We start from the raw sequence: 19,692 nt of genomic DNA, 5'->3' as shown, positions 1-19,692 counted from the left end.
TAAAAAACGGGGAAGCCCCCTATTTATGCCGTAAGAATTTGTGTGAAATCGTGGCCATAACTCCACAGACGTCGTGGGAGGTGGAGCGGATATGGCTGTACACGTGGCGCTTAAAGAAGGAACAGAACCGGCGGCCCATTATTCCCACGTTGTGCGAAAATCGAGGAAACGCCTCGGTCGCCGCGCATGCACTGGTCAATTCCTAAAAACTGCTCGCGCAGAACTAGGGTGGGCCCGTCAGGTCAAGTCTTGTCAATCAGGTCACAGCAGCAGCACGTCATCAATGACATCATGGACGCTGTCAAGGGCAGTCGAAGGAAAATAAAGAATCATCGGATGTTTGGACTTGAGTCTGCACCCGATCATAAGTGCTCGAGTCCAGACTCGGGGGCTACTCCTATCGGGAGCGCTAGACGCGCACCCGACAGAATGAAGACTCGAAGGAAAAAGCCTTGAAGGAAGAGATAATTGTTCGACTTGAGTCTGCACCCGGTTGCAAGCACCCATGCCCAGACTCGGGGGCTACTCCCATCGGGAGCGCTGGACGCGCACCCGACAGAACTTTATTGCACTCCAGGATCATGCCCGGGGACTTGATTCTGTGTAGGGTAACGTTGTTTTGCCATCGGCAATTAACCAACAAAAGTTGGGCACGTTACTCATTATCCCTTGCATGAGGAAAATATATCGGATGAACTACGAAGACTTGCGGAAAAACTTCGGGAGAGCAAAATGTTCGAGTGGTACAACTTGAGTCTACGCACGGATTGCAAGCATCCGTGCCTAGACTCGGGGGCTACTCCTATCGGGAGCGCTGACGCGCACCCGACAGAAGAAGATGATGCAGATTCAAGAAGAACAAGAATAATCAAGGAGAAGAACATTAGGTGGAGGCATGCTTTAGTCTCTACCCGAATTATCTTCGGCTAGACACTCGGGGGCTACTGATGTGGGCATTACCCTTCGGGTAACCGATGTTGCTCTACCCTATACAGTCTAGCTGGAGGCCCATGAAGGTACCCGAAGGCAAGGTGGGCCACTAGGATGGTGCAACGGAAGATTCCTTGAAGTACAAGACACGGAAGGAGACGAACAAGGAAAGTTTAGAGATAGATCTACTGTAAACCTAGTCGTACTCGGTTAGACCTCTTGAGACCTGGCCTCCTATATAAAGGCCAGGAGAGGGGCTGCCGAGGGACACAATCAATCTTAGCAACCTTAGCCACCAAAAGCTTAGAGCTAGGTCAACATAGCACTTAGCCATCTCGACGAGATCTCAGCCGAACTATTCGGCACCCCATTGTAACCCATTATCATCATAATCAAGAACAGACAGGCAGGACGTAAGGGTTTTACCTCATCGAGGGCCCCGAACCTGGGTAAATTGCTCTCCCCGCTTGTCTGTGAACCGATGTCTCGTGTCAGCTTGCAGGATTCCATCAACCCTAAGCCCCTATCGGTGGGCATTGCCGAGGAGCACCCTCGACATTGGGCATGGGTACCGGCATTCTCAATTTGCCGATGCGTTTCAAGGAAAGCTTCAATGCGACCCGGATTACGTTGGGGTTGCACTCGGGTACCAACGTTGTCATAGAAGCAGGTCAGACTTAACTCTCTTTCATCCTCAATGATCATGTTGTGAAGAATCACACAACATGTCATGATGTTCACAAGGTTTTTTTGGTCCCAAAACCGGGCTCGGCCATGAACAATGGAAAAGCTTGCTTGCAAAACACCGAAAGCTCTCTCATTGTCCTTGCGAGCTACTTTTTGAGCTTTGGCAAATTCAGCTTCTATTTTGTCTTCGGGATCCTTCACAGACTTCACAAAAGTTGCCCAATCCGGGTAGATATCGCTGGCTAGGTAATATCACATTGTATATTCATTGTTCATGACCTTGTAATCATTTGCTAGTTTCGCAAATAAAGAGGATCTTTGCAGCACATTGATGTCATTGAGTGTTCCCGGTAAACCAAAAAAAATGCAAAATCCACAAATCTTGTGATGTGGCGGCCTCAAGTACAATGGTAGCATCTTTGCTCTTCCCACAATACTGTCCATGCCATGCCTTGGGACAATTTTTCCATATCCAATGCATACAATCAAGACTACCAAGCATGCCAGGCTAACCCCTTTTCTCATTTATCTCCATCAATCTTTTTGTGTCATCCTCATTGGGAGCTTGGAGATAGGTTGGTCCAAACAACTTGATAATCATGCAAGCAAACCTACGCATGGACTCCGTGGTTGTATCTTCGCCAATTAGAAGATACTCATCGGTGTAATCCGCATGGATGCCATACACAATCACCCTCATGGCGGCCAAGATTTTTTGAAAGGGGCTGAAACCCATCACGTCGGTAGCATTTCTACGTTGCTTGAAGTAATTGGAGTTGGCTTTGCAGGCCTTGACGATTTTGATGAAAAAACTACGACGCATGCGATACCTCCTACGGAATAGATGCGGCGGATAGGTATGTACCTCGGCGAAGTAGTCCACATCAGCTGCTCGTGACCGAGGAGGCAATTCTGTTGGATGTGGTTCCGGCCAATCTCCGAGCCGCGCCTCCTATTCAGCAGCTGTGTGCGGTCCTCCAGCTCCTTGACGGATAGAAGGAGGATGGTGGCCTCCACCTCGTCGTCCTGGAGCAGCTCGTCGAGGTCGGAATCGTCCGAGCTTGACAAATCAGACAGATCGACATCGACGAACTCGTCGCTCGAGCTCATCCTCGATTCGGCCGGCGCGGCAGCGGTGACACCCGGAGCTGGGCAAGGAACCGCGGGTGGGGTGCGGGGCGACCCGCGCTAGCTCCGGGATGCCGGGTTCGGCCGAATCGGGCGGTGCGGCGGCGGCGACGGAGTGTGGTGGCGGCGTGGGGGAGGAGGGAGAACGTGAGCAGTTGCGTGCGGTGAAATTTCAGCTCGCCCTAGATATGGGTCCACCGTTCGGTTCGCTCATTCGCCCCCTATAAATACGGGCCGATTTCGGTTTTCTGGCTCGTCCTGAAAAAATCGGTTTGGCCTTGTTTACGGTAACTGATCGGCACCGTATTTCGGCCCGAACCCGTAAACTGACGGTTACTTTTCTGTTTCTGCCCTTTTACGAGCTCTGCTAAAGATGCTCTTAGGGACAACCATTGTGTGATAGAGTTATGTTTTGAGCAGGTTAAACGATCTGCCCAGGCCAGTGTCTGGCGTGCCAGTGTTGTTGAACGAGGTTCATTGCCTTTTCAGTATGGTGGCCGAGTCAGACCAATCTAAGCAAATTTTGAAGCTTGACTCCAAAGATGGAATACTGCCTATGGGAAAAACCAATGCCTTGATCTGTCTAGGAGTGTTGTTTATTTAGAGTTAGAAGGAAGACTGGAAGTTACAATTAAAGCATATGCACCACCTAGTAACATCACCGGTCATGTTCTCGATAAATGCAACACATCCAAAGATATATGTTATCTTGGTGACTCATTTGTTGAGCTTAATTTTGCTTGGTCCCTTCTCCCCTTGTCAAAGAGGAGCCGATCGATGATGCCCGTTTGACAAGTTATCTAATCTTTTATGTCTCTCGTTGTAGAGAGACTTGTCACTAGGATACGGCTATCTTGATGAATGATCATGTGTACACTCAATCACTCATGCTAGAACATCAAGAAATAGTAAAACTGAAATACCTAGAAGCTACCACGTCTATTTAACGCTCTCAGCTATCCGATCATGCCATCCGACACCCTAGATATTCTACATGTTCCAGCAAGCGTCTCTGCATCTTTTTTTTTTTTTGAAGCTGAACAGTGAGTTTCCTCACTGCATATTTTTATATTTTATTAAAAATAAGGAACTGTACAAACAGTGCTAGAGAAAAGCACTGGAAGAAAAGGAAAAAGCAAGAAGAAAAAAAGAACCTACAAAACTATACAAAATTTTCTAGCCAAACCTGCAGTCCCGCATAAGACTTCCTCTTGGCCTTGTGAATAAGCAGATGCAGTTCATCCTTTAATTTGCGCCTGGCTCGGTATAGACTAGGAGTCAATCCTTTGAAGATAAAATCATTACGTGTCGTCCAAATCGACCAGCAGACAAGAATGATGATTTCCATGAAGAAAGGCTGCCGAATATGTGCTTTGACACTCTGTATATAGCTCTGGATATCGTTTGGCATAGTCACTTGAGAAAGATTCCAGGGAGGGCACATGTACTTCCAACATTGTATGGCAAACGGACAAGAGAAAAATAGATGATCTCTAGTCTCAAGAACTGCTTGGTTACACATGATGCATGTGTAGTCAGTCATAAAGAAATTCTTTCTTTGCAAGAGGGCTCTTGTGTTTAGACGATTGTGGATCAGTAACCAGAAAAACACTATATGCTTATCTTGGCAGCAACTTTTCCAAAGCCAATTGATAGCAGGAATAACCAGATCACACTTGGATAAAGATCTGTATGCTGATGAAACTTTATAGCCAAACCCATTATCAGTAACTAGCCAGCTATCCTTATCCTGAGAAAGTTGTGTTGTGTGCACCAAATGGAGCAAAGCATTATATTCATGCATAGCTTGTACTGATAAGGGCAGATGAAATAACTCAGCAGTGTTAGGAGTATTGATAACATCCCAAACTGAAAGAGAAACATTCTTAACAAAGGTGAAAAGAAACTGCCATTTTTGTGCCAATATCTCCGGGCCCCATTTATCAGTCCAAAATAAAATGGACCTGCCATTCTGTAATGTGCATGAAGCCAAGTTCTTGTAAGTGTCCAAAGATTTGAGGCAGTCACGCCACCAAAAGGAAATATCTCTTGCACGAAGGGGCGGCAAAACAGTTTGATAATATGCTTCCCAGGAAAGGCTCACCCAAGGAATAGTGACCTTGTTATAGAACTTATGCAAATGCTTCATTAGAAGACAATCATTTTGAACCAATAGGTTCAAGACTCCAAGCCCTCCCTGATCCTTTGGGCGACAAACAAGGTCCCAGGAAGCTAGTGGTGGAGTTTTACTATCCAAGTCCTTATTCCTCCATAAACAATGTCTTCGATATTTATCACATTCATTCAACACCCATTGATATATTTTCAAAGTACTCATGGCAAAGATGGGTAAAGAAGAGAGAACTGAATTAACCAATCTGAGTTTGCTTCCATAGTTCAGATACATGGCACATGATGGCAATCTTCTTTGTATACACATTATAAGAGGCATAAATTACTCCTTTCTAGGCTTGGTAATACTTAAGGGAAGCCCTAAGTAGAGCAAAGGGAGGTTTCCTAGCTGACAATTGAGGGCAGATGTGTACTGGCTTACAAAATCTTCTGGGATATTGATGGGGATAAGATTAGATTTCTCATAGTTAACCTTCAGACCAGTAGCTGCTCCAAAAGCATGCAACAACTCTTTCAGATGTACCAATTGTAAGACATCAGCTGGCATGATGACAAGGGTATCGTCATCATATTGGACAATTGGGTAGTCTGGAGAACAGTTGAGAGAAATAGGTCTGTGGAGGTGCCCAGTAAGCAAAGCATGATTAACCAAAGTTTGCAAAGTGTCAGCAGCAAGCACAAATAAAAGGGGAGAGAGAGGATCTCCCTGTCTCACTCCTCTTTTACATTTGAAAACAGACCCTGGGACTCCATTGAGTAAAACTGAAGATGTGGCTGAGGAAAGAATCTGCATAATCCAAGCACACCATTTGTCTCCAAAGCCCTTTCTTCTTAGAACCTCAAGAATAAAAGAATGATCCAATTTGTCAAAAACCTTCTCAAAGTCAAGCTTAAGCAGAACTATCTCTTTCTTGGATTCGTGACAAAGATGAATATATTCATAGGACCAGGCCAGACAATCTTGTATAGTTCTAGATTTGATAAATCCATATTAGTTTTCATGGATAAGTTGCATAATGACAGTCTGCAGTCTATTTGCCAAGAGCTTTGTGAGGAGCTTAAGAGTACAGTTGAGAAGGGATATAGGTCGAAAATCATGTAGAGTAGATGCATCATCTCTTTTTGGCACAAGTGTGATAAAGCAACTATTAATTCTTTCAAGGCACAATGAACCTTGGTGAAACTGGTTGCATAGATCATAAAAGTCCTGTTTGAGTATGGGCCAACATTTCTGCAGAAATTCAGCATTGAAACCATCTGGGCCAGGAGACTTATTGTGGGGAAAATCAGCCACAACATCATCAATTTCTTTGGTAGTGAAAGGTTCCTCTAGAAAAGCCAGATTTGGGTGTCTGTGTAACAGAGAAGTAATGTCAGACAACCCAGTAACAGCTTCAGTCTGACTCAATCTCTGCTTATAGGAATGAAGTAGAATACTGGCTTTAGCAGAATGCTCAGTCACTGTAACTCCATTAGTGTCTGAGAGAGAGGAAATATGATTCTTCCTTTTCTGGTTTGAGGCCATGGCATGGAATAACCTAGAGTTCTCATCTCCCAGGGTGACCCATTTAATCTTGCCTCTCTGCTTCCAATATACCAACTGTTGCTTGAGGAGACCAGCTAGATGCATTTTCATAGCTTGTCTAAAAGTTCTCTCCATAGGATAAAGATCTCGAAAATTCTCAATGGCATCCATAAGGGAGATAAAGGCTATTCAAATCTTTGATATCCTGGTTAATGGAGGATATGGAATTGGACCATTTCTTCATTTCCTTTCTAAGGATTTTAAACTTTGCAGTAATCCTTTTTACTGCATCAGCATAGTAAATAGACTGACTCCAAGTGTGTTCTACAGTAGCCAAAGAATCTGGGTGCTGTAACCATCTATTCTCAAATCTGAATATTACTGATTTTGGGATGTATGTCTTTATAGAAATTACACAGGGTATATGGTCTGAGGTGGTCATAGCAAGAGGAAGTGCCATGGTGTTTGGGAAAGTAGTAGACCATGCAACTGAAGTAAAAAACCAGTCCAACCTTTGCAGTAGAGGAGAATCCTGCATATTACTCCAAGTATACTTTCTTCCTTTGAGGGGGATATCCACTAGCCCCAAATTACTAATTACTTCATTGAATAGAAGCATTTCATTGACATTTCCTCCATCTCTGTTTCTGTCTTGGGGAGATCTGATTAAATTAAAATCTCCCACAAGCAACCAGTTTTCCTCATCAGGAATAGTAACATTATTAAGCCAGTGGAGAAAGTCTAATTGTTGGCTATCTTGACAAGGTGCATAAATATTTGTCAGGGTCCAAAACAAGTCTGATTTGGTGGATTGAAATTCAACAGAAAGTGCATAATCATTGTGAAACACACAGTTCCCTTTGAAAACAGAACTATCCCAGATTGTAATAATACCACCAGATCTCCCCACTGAAGGGACAAAAGCAAAAGAATCAAAATTCCTTGGACAAAAGTTTCTAAGGAAAAGAAAATCCACATGTTCTCTCTTGGACTCCTGGAGACAAATCACATGACAACCACTTTCTTTTATTTTACTCATAATGAGTGGCCATTTCTCAGGGTCATTAGTACCCCTTATATTCCAATTCAGCACTTTCCAAAATAACTTATCCATATAAAATCAGTGAGCACATATCATCCAGGGAAGCAGTCATAGACTGTACCCACCAAAGCAACACATCATTACAATACTTCCAAAAGCACATAGTCCATAAGGATAAGTGATACGTCTCCAACGTATCTATAATTTCTTATGTTCCATGCTAGTTTTATGACATTACCTACATGTTTTGTTCATACTTTATGATGTTTTGATGCATTTTCCGGAACTAACCTATTAACAAGATGCCGAAGTGCCAGTTCCTGTTTTCTGCTGTTTTTGGTTTCAGAAATCCTACAAAGGAAATATTCTCGGAATTGGACGAAATCAACGCCCAGTATCTTATTTTTCCCGGAAGCTTCCAGAGCACCGAAGAGGGGCCAGAGGGGAGCCAGGAGGGCCCCACCCCACAAGGCAGCGCGGCCAAGGGGGGGGGGGGCGCCCCCCTATGGTGTGGCCCCACCAGGACTCCTCCGAGGCTGCCCTTCCACCTATATAAAGCCTCCGTCGCGAAAACCCTAAAGGAATAAGCCACGGGACGAGAAAAGTTACGCAGCCGTTGCCATCGCGAAGCCAAGTTCGGGGGACAGAAGTCTCTGTTCCGGCACGCCGCCGGGACGGGGAATTGCCCCCGGAAGGCATCTCCATCGACATCACCGCCATCTTCATCGCCGCTGCTGTCTCCCATGATGAGGAGGGAGTAGTTCTCCCTCGAGGCTAAGGGCTCTACCGGTAGCTATGTGGTTAATCTCTCTCTCATGTACCTCAATACAATGATCTCATGAGCTGCCTTACATGATTGAGATCCATATGATGAGCTTTGTATCACTATTAATCTATGTGCTACTCTAGTGATGTTATTAAAGTAGTCTATTCCTCCTTCATGATGTAAAGGTGACGGTGTGTGCATCATGTAGTACTTGGCGTATGTTATGATTGTAATCTCTTGTAGATTATGGAGTTAACTATTACTATGATAGTATTGATGTGATCTATTCCCCCTTTCATAGCTTAAAGGTGACAGTGTGTATGCTATGTTAGTACTCGGTCTAAATTGCAACGGTCTATTATGCTCTAGAGGTTACTTAAATATGAACACCGAATGTTGTGGCGCTTGTTAACTCCGGCTTGAGGGAGCTCTTGTAGCCCTACACAATGAATGGTGTTTGTTATCCAACAAGAGAGTGTATGTAGCACAAAGGAAGAGAAGTTATTTATTTATGTGATCATTGTTGAGAGTGTCCACTAGTGAAAGCAGGATCCCTAGGCCTTGTTTCCGAATAGAAAAGTTACACCACAGAGAATTGCCTCCCACGCCAGCAAGCTATTTTCTGGCACCGCTTACTTACTGTTCTACTGCATGTTTACTTGCTGCCATATTTATTTCAGATTGTTATTACCACTCATATTCATCTATACCACCTGTGTTTTACTATCTCTTCGCCGAACTAGTGCACCTATACATCTGACAAGTGTATTAGGTGTGTTGGGGACACAAGAGACTTCTTGTATCTTAATTGCAGGGTTGCTTGAGAGGAATATCTTTGACCTCTACCTACCTGAGTTCGATAAACCTTGGGTGATTCACTTAAGGGAAACTTGCTGCTATTCTACAAACCTCTGCTCTTGGAGGCCCAACACTGTCTACAGGAATAGAAGCGTGCGTATATATCAAGCTATTTTCTGGCGCCGTTGCCGGGGAGGTAAGGTAAAAGGTATTCACATCCTCCGACTACGAAGCTATTTCCTAGCACTGTTGCCGGTGTGTGAGTGCTCGAAGGTATTTCCTTTAGATCCTACAATTATATCTTTTTGTTTCTTGTTTTCACTAGTTAGGCTTAATGGAAAACAACAACAAAATGAGAGGTCTTTATGAACTTTATCTTGAATTAGGACATGATGTGTTTGAAGAGAGAATTAGAAAACCCATGGAACTTTATATGCATGCTAATGGGAATGTTATTAGTATGAATGCTTTGAACACCATTGTTGCTAATGCTATAGAAAATTCTAAGCTTGGGGAAGCTGGTTTTGATGAGCATGATATTTTTAGTCCCCCAAGTTTTGAGGAGAAAATTTTCTTTGATGATACTTTACCTCCTATTTATGATGATTATAATGATAGTGGTATTTTGGTGCCACCTACTATGGAGGATAAAGGTTATTATGATTATACCATGCCTGCAATTTATGATGATTACAATGATGGTTATGGTAGTTTTACTCCCACTATTACTAATAAAATTGATTATGCTTATGTGGAGAGTAATAATTTTATGCATGTAGCTCATGATAAGAATGTTTCATGTGATAGTTATGTTGTTGAATTTGTTCATGATGCTACTGAAAGTTATTATGAGAGAGGGAAACATGGTTATATGTATCTTAATAATATTAAATTTCCCCTCTTTATGTTGAGAATCTTGAAATTGCACTTTTTTTTTGTCTTTCTATGATAGTAGCTTCATGCTTCAATAATTTGTTTATTTACAAGATTCCTTTTCATAGGAAGTGGGTTAGACTTAAATGTGTTTTGAATTTTCTTCTTGATGCTCTCTTTTACTTCAACTCTTATTTCTTGCGCGAGCATCATTAAAATTACTGAGCCCATCTTAATGGCTATAAAGAAAGCACTTCTTGGGAGATAACCCATATTTTTATTTTGCTACTATTTTGTTGTGTCTTGGAAGTTGTTACTACTGTAGCAACCTCTCCTTATCTTTATTTTATTTCATTGTTGTGCCAAGTAAAGTCTTTGATAGTAAGGTTGATACTAGATTTGGATTACTGCGCAGAAACAGATTTCTTACTGTCACGAAATTTAGCAGCCCCGTCTGTAGGTAACTCAGAAAATTCTACCAATTTACGTGCGTGATGCTCAGATATGTACGCAACTTTCATTCAATTTGAGCTTTTTCATCTGAGCAAGTTAAGTGCCCCAGAAAAATTCGTCTTTACGGACTGTTCTGTTTTGACAGATTCTGCCTTTTATTTCACATTGCCTCTTTTGCTATGTTGAATGGATTTCTTTGTTCCATTAACTTTCAGTAGCTTTGTGCAATGTCCAGAAGTGTTAAGAATGATTATGTCACCTCTGAATATGTGAATTTTGATTATGCACTAACCCTCTAATGAGTTTGTTTCGAGTTTGGTGTGGAGGAAGTTTTCAAGGGTCAAGAGAGGAGGATGATATACTATGATCAAGAAGAGTGAAAAGTCTAAGCTTGGGGATGCCCCCGTGGTTCATCCCTGCATATTTCAAGAAGACTCAAGCGTCTAAGCTTGGGGATGCCCAAGGCATCCCCTTCTTCATCGACAACTTATCAGGTCACCTCTAGTGAAACTATATTTTTATTCCATCACATCTTATGTACTTTACTTGGAGCATCTGTGTGTTTTTATTTTCGTTTTGTTATTTTCATTCTCTGAATAAATTCATGCTTGTGTGGGAGAGAGACACGCTCCGCTTTTTCATATGAACACTAGTGTTCTTCGCTTTTACTTTTAATGTTCATGTCGGAGTTGAAAACCGCTTCGTTAATTGCTATATGGTTGGAAACAGAAAATGCTTCATGTGGTAATTGGTATATGGTCTTGAATAATTTGATACTTGGCAATTGTTGTGCTCAAATAGATCATGTTTAAGCTCTTGCATCATGTACTTTGCACCTATTAATGAAGAACTACATAGAGCTTGTTAAAATTTGGTTTGCATGATTGGTCTCTCTAAGTCTAGATATTTTCTGGTTAAGGTGTTTGAACAACAAGGAAGACAGTATAGAGTCTTATAATGCTTGCAATATGTTCTTATGTAAGTTTTGTTGTACCGGTTTATACTTGAGTTTGCTTCAAACAACCTTGCTAGCCTAAGCCTTGTATTGAGAGGGATTACTTCTCGTGCATCCAAATCTTTGAGCCAAAAACTATGCCATTTGTGTCCACCATACCTACCTACTACATGGTATTTCTCTGCCATTCCAAAGTACATTACTTGAGTGCTACCTTTAAAATTCTATTCTTTGTCTTCGCAATACATAGTTCATGGGAAAATAGCCTTAAAAACTATTGTGGTATTGAATATGTTGCTATGTATCTTATTTCTTATAAGTTGCTTGTTGAGCGGTAACCATGTTTCTGGGGACGCCATCAACTTTTACACCTTTGTTGAATATCATGTGAGTTGCTATGCATGTTTGTCTTGTCTGAAGTAAGGGCGATTTTCATGATCAAATGGTTTGAGTATGCATATTGTTAGAGAAGAACATTGGGCCGCTAACTAAGCCATGAATCATGGTGGAAGTTTCAGTTTGGACACAAATCCTCAATCTCTTATGAGAATATTATCTGTTGTTGAATGCTTAAGCATTAAAAGAGGAGTCCATTATCTGTTTTCTATGTTGTCCCGGTATGGATGTCTAAGTTGAGAATAATCAAAAGCGAGAAATCCAATGCGAACTTTCTCCTTAGACCTCTGTACAGGCGGCATAGAGGTACCCCTTTGTGACACTTGGTTGAAACATATGTTATGCAATGATAATCCGTGTTAATCCAAGCTAATTAGGACAAGGTGCGAGCACTATTGGTATTATATGCATGAGGCTTGCAACTTATAGGATGTCTTATACATAACACATATGAATTATTACTACCGTTGCCAAAATTGTTTCTATGTTTTCAAAATAAAAGCTCTAGCACAAAAACAGTAATCCATGCTTCCCTCTGCGAAGGGCCTTTCTTTTACTTTATGTTGAGTCAGTTCACCTACTTCCTTCTATCTTAGAAGCAAACACTTGTGTCAACTGCGTGCATTGATTCTTACATGTTTACCTATTGCACTTGTTATATTGCTTTATGTTGACAATTATCCATGAGATATACATGTTGAAGTTGAAAGCAACCGCTGAAACTTATATCATCCTTTGTGTTGCTTCAAAGCTTTCTACTAAGAATTTATTGTTTTATGAGTTAACTCTTATGCAAGTCTTATTGATGCCTGTCTTGAAAGTACTATTCATGAAAAGTCTTTGCTATATGATTCAGTTGTTTAGTCATTGTCTTTACCATTGCTTTGAATCACTTCATTCATCTCATATGCTTTACAATAGTATTGATCAAGATCATGTTGGTAGCATGTCACTTAAGAAATTATCCTTGTTATCGTTTACCTACTCGAGGGCGAGCAGGAATTAAGCTTGGGGATGCTTGATACGTCTCCAACGTATCTATAATTTCTTATGTTCCATGCTAGTTTTATGACATTACCTACATGTTTTGTTCATACTTTATGATGTTTTGATGCATTTTCCGGAACTAACCTATTAACAAGATGCCGAAGTGCCAGTTCCTGTTTTCTGCTGTTTTTGGTTTCAGAAATCCTACAAAGGAAATATTCTCGGAATTGGACGAAATCAACGCCCAGTATCTTATTTTTCCCGGAAGCTTCCAGAGCACCGAAGAGGGGCCAGAGGGGAGCCAGGAGGGCCCCACCCCACAAGGCGGCGCGGCCAAGGGGGGCCGCCCCCCTATGGTGTGGCCCCACCAGGACTCCTCTGAGGCTGCCCTTCCGCCTATATAAAGCCTCCGTCGCGAAAACCCTAAAGGAATAAGCCACGGGACGAGAAAAGTTACGCAGCCGCCGCCATCGCGAAGCCAAGTTCGGGGGACAGAAGTCTCTGTTCCGGCACGCCGCCGGGACGGGGAATTGCCCCCGGAAGGCATCTCCATCGACATCACCGCCATCTTCATCGCCGCTGCTGTCTCCCATGATGGGGAGGGAGTAGTTCTCCCTCGAGGCTAAGGGCTCTACCGGTAGCTATGTGGTTAATCTCTCTCTCATGTACCTCAATACAATGATCTCATGAGCTGCCTTACATGATTCAGATCCATATGATGAGCTTTGTATCACTATTAATCTATGTGCTACTCTAGTGATGTTATTAAAGTAGTCTATTCCTCCTTCATGATGTAAAGGTGACGGTGTGTGCATCATGTAGTACTTGGCGTAGGTTATGATTGTAATCTCTTGTAGATTATGGAGTTAACTATTACTATGATAGTATTGATGTGATATATTCCCCCTTTCATAGCTTAAAGGTGACAGTGTGTATGCTATGTTAGTACTCGGTCTAAATTGCAACGGTCTATTATGCTCTAGAGGTTACATAAATATGAACACCGAATGTTGTGGCGCTTGTTAACTCTGGCTTGAGGGAGCTCTTGTAGCCCTACACAATGAATGGTGTTTGTTATCCAACAAGAGAGTGTATGTAGCACAAAGGAAGAGAAGTTATTTATTTATGTGATCATTGTTGAGAGTGTCCACTAGTGAAAGTAGGATCCCTAGGCCTTGTTTCCGAATAGAAAAGTTACACCACAGAGAATTGCCTCCCACGCCAACAAGCTATTTTCTGGCACCGCTTACTTACTGTATTTATTTCAGATTGTTATTACCACTCATATTCATCTATACCACCTGTGTTTTACTATCTCTTCGCCGAACTAGTGCACCTATACATCTGACAAGTGTATTAGGTGTGTTGGGGACACAAGAGACTTCTTGTATCTTAATTGCAGGGTTGCTTGAGAGGAATATCTTTGACCTCTACCTCCCTGAGTTCGATAAACCTTGGGTGATTCACTTAAGGGAAACTTGCAGCTGTTCTACAAACCTCTGCTCTTGGAGGCCCAACACTGTCTACATGAATAGGAGTGTGCGTAGACATCAATAAGCTAGGGTAAAAGGTCATATTACATGCCAGAACACTAGAGAGTATTAACAGGAAATAATTCCTGACAAAAGACCAAAAGCTCCAAGTAACCATTAAGAAGATATAGCATAGTATAAAACTGAAAGCAACAGATTCTCCAAGCCTTTTACTTCTTCTTTGCTTGTCCTTTGCCTGCTTTATCATTGACTTCCTTCTGGATGAAACCTTCTTTACCTTGGTAGACCTAGTCTTCCTAGGAGTGGAGTCCTCTGCTGATGAATCATCATCAGAATCTGGAGTTGGAATGCTGAACTTGGTGCATAAGTTCCTGACTACTGCTTTCTTGATGGGAGGGGAAACAGAGGAACATGCTAAGCAATTCTTGTCAAAACAAGTTTTGGCCTTATATCCCTTAGAAGAAGCAGAGATCTTGGGGCTCCTCCTTACTTCTGAGACACACATTGGTGTAGCTCTGGCCTTTTTCCTAGCATAAATAACAGAGGTGGAAGCTGGTGGAGCAAGGAGAAGCTTAGGCTTGATAGCCTGGGGTATGGAGAAGCCTTGGGTCACATCTGAACAAGCCTTGGTCAGAGTACAATGAGGAGGTTCAGTGGCAGGGCAGTGGAGAGGGAGAACAAAGTCTCTTGATGAAGTATCTTTCTGACTATCAAACTCACCAATAATTTGCCAAATCTTTGACTGCAAAAGACTCTTGGCCCAATCAAAATCCTCAGGGGTCAGAAGCTTAGCTGTGAAGAAATCAGCCCACTGAGCAGGGATAGAGATTTTCTGGGCTACCACATTGTTGGGCTTGAAGAAAGAGGCCCAAGCAGTGGTGCCTTCTTTTGAAAAAAGAAAGGTATCTTGCACAGATGCATCCAAACTTCCCTCCATTTCTGTATTGTGTTGAATATTATCATGAATAAGGACCATTCCAATATGCAGATTCTGGTGAAAGGCTAGCTGATTAACAACACCAACAGCTGATCCTGATGCAGAGGAAGGATCTGAGCTGATGGTCAAAGTCAGTTCACTGTGGTCATCTGCAACCTGATCCTCAATCTGCAAGCCATTAGCAGGTGCATTAGCAGGTATATTGTGGATAATGGGGTTGACCAATTCCTGTAAGTCTTGCATCTCAACATCCTGCAGGTTGACAGCAGCCTGTTGCACAGGGTTAAGAAGATCATTCAGTTCGAGGAAGTCATCAGCATTCAGTTGGTGGGGTAGAGCATTAAGGTCTGGCATCCCATTGACATCAGGCACACCAAGTGGAGGCAGCTCATTCAGATTAAGGCCAGCAACAGCATTTCCAAAGATGAAATTCAGATTCTACCCAATGTGATTCTGTATCCCATCAAGAGGGTCAAGCTGTTGAACACCTTGGTGCTGAGGAGGTGGTACATGATGCTGCCATGGTGCCCATCCCTGATTCAACTGAGGAGGAACCGGCTGGTGGTTAGGAGCTGCAACTGGGAGTGGGTGTGGGGTAGAACCATCAGCTGGAGGCACATCTTCATCAGCAGGAACTGCTCCCAATAACCTCTGGCTAAGAATGAAGATGGGGACTGACCAAGATTCAACAAACCTATCATTCCCATTAGAAATAACACAGCTATGAGGGATGTATTGTAAATCCACCACACGTACTTTAACCAGCAGAGCAACATAGGAGCTTAATTCCTTGTCCCAGGTAACCAAGGCTCCAAAATCCTTAACCGCACCTCTAATGTGCTCATCCGTCCAAAGATCAGCAGGAAAAGACAAGAGCATCAACCAGCATTCACGGTTATAAGAAAAAGCACGGTGATTGTGACCTCTATTGTGTTCAACAAAAGAAATCTGACGGCCCATAAACTGAAAAGGACTATGGGCAACTAACCAGTCCCTGTCTGCCACTGCACCCACACGAACATAAGCAGAGCCAAGCGGGCATCGCTGAGATATTTGAAGTGTAAAAGGGGTCTCCTCCTCCATAAACTGCCGAAGATAGTTCCTAGTGAGAGCAAAGGGTTGATCACCTTGGAAATCCGGCGTAATCGTGGCAATGGCGAGGTCTTCATGTCGCGGCGTAATCACTCCGGCGACATGGTAGCGGCATTGCTGAGGGTGGCCGTCGACATGCAGCACCTCATAATCACCAGGGAGGAACGGCACAGGGTCAACGACAAAGTTCGCCATTGCTTCACCAGCAGATAACTCCGATGAGGCCGGAGCTGGAGCAGAGCTACAGTGGAAGCTAGGGTTTGGTGGAGGTGATTGACTGGGAGGCGGAACGGCAATGACAGGGTCCTGTTGGGGTAAAAGAGGTAAATCCAAAGTTACCGTAGGAGCTTGGTCCTTATGCGGAATATTCCTTGGACCCAAGGTCAGGCAAGAAAAGGGTCAGCAATCTCAGCCCTTGGATTTGCAATCCGACGGTCACTGATCTCCAAAGAATTATGCAAATCTGTTCTTTCCTTTGTCTGCACATGTATTTCCTTAGGAACCCATTGCGTCTTAACTGACAAATTATTGAAAAAAAGGTAGTCAATCTTCACATGCCCTTCTCTACGGCAAGAATGACATTTTATTCTTTTTAAACAATCTCTACGAATATGTCCAGGCGGCAACGCGGGCAAGTCGGGCCATTGGCGGGCCAAGAATGCCCAGCGTGGGACGGCCTGGCTGGCGGCCGCTGAAGTCGTTGGAAGGCAGAGACACGGGGGCCAGGGGTTGGGCCAAAGCAGAGGCCTGGGCTGGCAGGGGTTCTTGAAGGCGATCAAAGGCCGAGACACGGGGCCCAGATGGTATGGAGCTATTGATTTGAACGCCTGGATTCCCGCTCGCAAAAGGAAGGGACTGAGTTACCCTATTGAAAACCGAAGAAACCGGAATAGTTGTCTGTTGAGCATTTCCCCTTGGATTCCCTCGGAAAAAAATAGCTAATTTATCCGCCGATAAATGCATAGCAATTAGATCGCGTAACTCCTGGAGGTGAGATGGAGAAAGGGAGTCCAGAGGGGAAGTGACAGCTCGATCTTCATGATCAAATCTGAAGCAATGGAGGACCTGTGAGTAGGTGTGACCTGCAGCAATGATATCTTCAAGATCATCCCTTGCCTCAGAAGACAATTTACTTAAAAACGAGGCTTTCACACCCGCCAATGGAGGCCTTGAGTTTTCTGCAGTGCTGTGGCCAAGAGGCACAAGATTTGCTCCAGAAAGAGGCTGCCTTACAATGTCAGCATAAGACTTTTGACCAACAACAGACCATGTGCGAGATTCTTCCACCTCCCACTGACGAAGTTCTCGAACAAAATTCGGACCGCCATTTCCCCAGAGTGCAAAAAAGACCACAAACTCAGCACACTTAAAATGCCTCAGATTATGAACAAAAAACCCAACTTGCTGATTGTGAACTGAGAATCTGTATGTTCTATCTCACAGAAAAAGCACTTTAAAATCCTCCGCTATGCCACCAAGGCAAGCCTGAAGCATATGACTGACATGAAAAGGATATAGCCGAAGAGTAGATCGACCGAAAGAAGCAACCATAAAGAATTCCTTGGAGGAAGCCATGGGAGAGAACGCAACTGGGCAATGAAATTCCCTCCAAATCTTATGCTGAATATCCAATCCCGGACAGAGATCCAATTTGGGCGCAGTTTGGGAGGGTACCTGAGCTTGACGAATGTTGGATGACTCTGGCAAATCCAAGTCACGATCACCAACAGAGATGCGATGACAAGGCATGAAGATCGTAGATCCAGATCGGATGATCTCATTAGCTTTCAGGAATCGAGTGTCCACAGCAGAACCTTTCTCATCAATCAGCACAAGACGGCGTGCATTGCGACGGGGGTAGAGAAATCCGTCATAGGTGCGGATCGGAGGGCGGGACGAGAGCAGGGTCGAGAAGACCACATGCCACCGGAGGGGAGTCTCCATGGGGCAGGGGGAGAGGAGGAGGAGCTCACCGTTGCCGAAGGGGCAGGACCTAGGCGGCCAGGCCACCGGCCGCCACGAGATCGCCGATCCCCCTCATTCCCAATTCAGTGTTCTTCTCCACACTTCATTGGTCAAAAGCTTCCTTGAAGCCTTGAAGGTTTTATCAAAATGGAACTTTTTAAGTTCACCGTGCCCAAACGCACGCGACGGCCTGCTCACGGTTATAGCTAGGGTGAGGATCCTATCTAAATGCATGCTCACGCGGGGATCAATATGGGCATTTCATCGGGGTAAGTTTTTCATTCGGTTTTCTGTAGTTTTTTTTGGTTTCTTCTATTTTTCCGTTCTTGTTTTTTCGTTGGGTTTTCTTAATGTGATTGGATTTTTTCTGTTTTTTTTTATTTGAACTTTTTCATGTTCGAACATGTTTTTTTTTTGAAACTAAACTTTTTAAAATCTGAACAATTTAAGTTTCATCATTTTTAAAATCTGAAACTTTTCAAGTTTGATTTTTTTTGGATCTGAACCTTTTCAAATTTAAACGTTTTTTCAAATCTTTGAAAACCAGAAAAAAAAATCGAAAAGAAACTGGAGCGCTTGATAGGCATAATGAGCCGGCCCATTCGGCGCAGCGCGCGGGCGGAGCGTTGTCTTACTATTTTTTTTCCCTCGTATTTCTCTGTAGCACGCGATTCCTCGATCCCTCATCTCATCTGAGTTCGTCGCCGCCGCCGTCGACCTCGTCCTTAGATCGTTTTCTCGGCCGGCCCTCGCCAGTCGCCACCCACGTACTCTCGGTACCTACTGCAAATTTGCAATGTGCTGAGCGCTGCCACTTGAGAAAGACCGTCGAGGAGGCGAGGGCCAGAAGAAGAAAGTACAGGAGGAAGGGGGTACGCCATGGAAGGGGCAGTCCGTATCGTCGGCAACCGCGGCAACGACTACGGAAACCCTCCACAGTCCATCTCCTCGAATCCTTGCAAGGTCTGGGCTGTCGATTGGTTTGCGGTTCCTCGCGCAGAATTCAGCTCGGAGGTGATAGAGACGCTGGAGGATGTTGGTTGATCCCGGCGCAGAATTCAGGTCGGAGGTGAAGGAGGGGCGCTGCAGGTAAGTTCGTTTGTACAGATAACTTATGTTTGGCGCCCCACGATTTTGATATCAAGCTCATCTGTAGGTCAGCTAAGAGCAACATCTTAAAGAAAAGATAACTAGAAGAGCAACATGGTTCGTCGTCTTCGTCGGCTGGTTCGTCGTCTTCGTCGGCTGGTTCTTCCCCAAGGCCGGATGGTTCGTCGACGTCTCCGACGCGGTCTTCCAGGGCGGCGTCGGGTTCGGAGGTGCGACGGCGGTCGGCGTCGTCCTCGCCCACCGGTCTCTCCCTTTCTCGGCCGCCGCGGGCCGGCTCTTGGCGCGGACCTGCGCCCCGTCGACGCGTCACGCCTCCGCCGGTCCTTGGTGACTTCCTGCACCTCGGCTCACTGGCTTCTTCGCCGGAGACGGAGCCAGCGCCGCGCCTGCAGACCGTTGTCCAGCGCGTCGTTTCCGCGGAC

This window comes from Lolium perenne, chromosome 1 (genome assembly GCF_019359855.2).
Source record: "Lolium perenne isolate Kyuss_39 chromosome 1, Kyuss_2.0, whole genome shotgun sequence".
NCBI classification, from domain to species: domain Eukaryota; kingdom Viridiplantae; phylum Streptophyta; class Magnoliopsida; order Poales; family Poaceae; genus Lolium; species Lolium perenne.
The sequence above is the reverse complement of the archived record's forward strand: the minus strand, read 5'-3'. Positions refer to the sequence as shown.